Source organism: Egretta garzetta, unplaced genomic scaffold (genome assembly GCF_000687185.1).
Source record: "Egretta garzetta isolate BGI_Z169 unplaced genomic scaffold, ASM68718v1 scaffold264, whole genome shotgun sequence".
NCBI lineage: Eukaryota > Metazoa > Chordata > Aves > Pelecaniformes > Ardeidae > Egretta > Egretta garzetta.
Window position 1 is genome coordinate 3,931,109 of NW_009259685.1, and position 2,672 is coordinate 3,933,780.

Sequence of the window (2,672 nt, forward strand, 5' to 3'; positions counted from 1 at the left end):
TTACATGCTTTGTTGCCTGGTTGATGTTATTTTGATGTTATTTTTAAATAAAATTGCAGATAATCTCCAACCGTGCAATCCACGTAACAGAATAGGAAAGAGCAAAGATGTAACATTCTCCTTTAACAAACGTCCCGAAGGTTATCATCTAACCAGAGCATAAATCAGTGCCATTCATACATATGCTCCTTTTCAGAGAAGCAATTAACAAACCAGGGAAAAATTAGGTTAGATTTTTGTGTACCATATGCAACTGGAAATGGAAAGCACCACCGTTTCTAGCAATTCTCATTCTACACTATAAACTCAAATGCACTTATTCTGGCTACCTTCTCTTCGCTAAAACATGCATAAATTACAACAGTTACAGCTCTTCCATGATACTCTGAATATGAGCTGTTTGGGGCAGTTGCAACAACAGCAGTATTTTGCACGGCTAGCCCAGAAACAGCAAGTGAAGCAAGCATGAAATAATAGAATAAGAAAGTGTCAGAAATTTAGAACTGGAGCTGAGCAGAATGTGAAACTTTATGGTTTAGTACTGTTTTCTGTTTGTTTGGGTTTTTTATTATTATTCCTGGTTATATCCCCCAAGCCAAAATAAAACATTTTCTCTCACGGACAGCCTCCCCACAAAACACGCTGCTGGGATCCCATGATGATGTCACCTATAAGGAATATTATTCCCTAATCCTCCATCTCCGCTAACCATCCCAGTCACCATGTTTGCCGTGACCACCCAGATATCCAGGGGAAGCAACGTCCACGCATTATCTATAAATCACCTCTCTTTGAGCCAGGGAAGCCTGGGACCTTCTTCCCATCAGCAAGCATGGACATCAGTGTTATGGGGGTAACCATCTTCACTGCGGCCAGTGTTGGGTACTCATTAACTAATGTCAGTAACAAATTATATGCTTACATCGCACACAGCTCACACATTTTTGGAGCCCTGTGGCTGTAGAGGTGCTTGCCCCTGCGGCTCCCCCACTGCTCCAGGCTGATCTCCAAATCCTGTGGGAAGCAATGGCCAGCACGCAGAGGCAGACTTGCAGACCTCCAACTTTAACATCTCCTGCACCCAGAGTCATGCTGGCTCCCCAGCTCCCCAAACCCTTCAGTGGGGATGGGGTGGGGACATGGTGATTTATCAGCCAGGTGCAGCTCATTGTCACTGCCTACTCGGGGACTTACCCAGCAGGCATTAGCTGTTCAGCTCTCACCAACAGCCTCTGACTGTTGTCCCTCCCTGTATGGACCACCATGGCCACCAACCCTGCTCCAGCACCCCGATGGTTTATTCATCACTTTAGAGCTGTTTTGGGGCTGGGCAGGGTGTTCAGTCACTCAGCTGACAGGCACAACTCAGTTCACGAGCCCGGCTACAGAAACCGCATGGGAAAAACAAAGCCCTTCTTGTCCACCAAAAGTTAGGGCTGGCCAAGGCCATGGAAGAGGAGCTGTTGAGGGCTGACCTTGTCCCAGAGCCAGCCCATCAGACCTGGCTGTCGCACAGAGCGTACCCACATGCTTGCAGGAGCTACGTTTCGCTTCATCTCCCTTGCTCACCCCTCCCTCGCAGAAGAGGAGCTTGTGGAGGGTAGGTCTCGTAACCCATGGAGAAACCAGAAGCAAATACACTTCTACAGCTAAAAGCTGTTGAAGACGCATTGGCCAAAAGCAATTTTTTTAAAAACATTCATTCATTGATCACAAAATGTAGAAAGAAAAGAATACTTTATATTGTTTTGGCAAAATATTCATTAATGCCCACTAAATATGATCAGGCAACAATTAATTCTTACGGGATGGAGGAGAAAAGCAAGATGCGGAGGGAAATGCACAACTTGTGGAAAATATTACCCTTTATACCATAGTATAACTGTTAAATAGTGACACTTGGAATAGAAGAATCTTTGTTAGTTGGGATAACAATAGAGTAAAATTTAAAAATAAAAATTCCCACTGTGTGTTTATAGAACAGACCCTTAGAGGCTACTGTGAGTTTGGTTTTGGAACCGCGAGAGTCATTGTTTGTTAGAATCCTCTGCCGCTCCTGTCGAGTGAACAAACAGGCTTTTCCACAAGGTATGGGGAGACTGCCTGACACAAAAGCACATTGGCACTCCTGGGGAGGGACGTGAAGGCTTTAGCCGAGACAGAAAGGATGCTTACCCGACAATTCGACTGATTTCAAGGGTTTCCCATACTAAGCCCACCAGAGCATAGAAAATTCACAGATTCTATGAACAAACTTTATCCTTCACCATCCTCTGCCAAAAAAAAAAAAAAAAAATCTCATCTTGCCCAACCCTGCTGGTGCTCTTAAGAGGTGGAAAGTAGCGGGGCTGTGGAGAAACTATTCAGCTGCATAGCAGGCAGAGGGCAGCTGTGACGCATTGAAACAACCTTCAGAACTTGGTTTTTTTCTGTTAAGGAAAGGAAATTTTCAGCACGCACAAAAATATATTCAATATTCAGAAAGTTAAATTTTGAATTCTCTTCAGTGTTTTTATATGCAAGGAACAAATCCTCTTTCCAGCAAGTCTGTGAGAGTATGCCTTCCCTTCTCACGCCTTCTTTTCCTATCAGCAGCAGGAGTATGTCTGTACATTACAAGCTCCACTAATCCATTATTAGTTTCTATAGACTATATAGCATGGAATATAAAT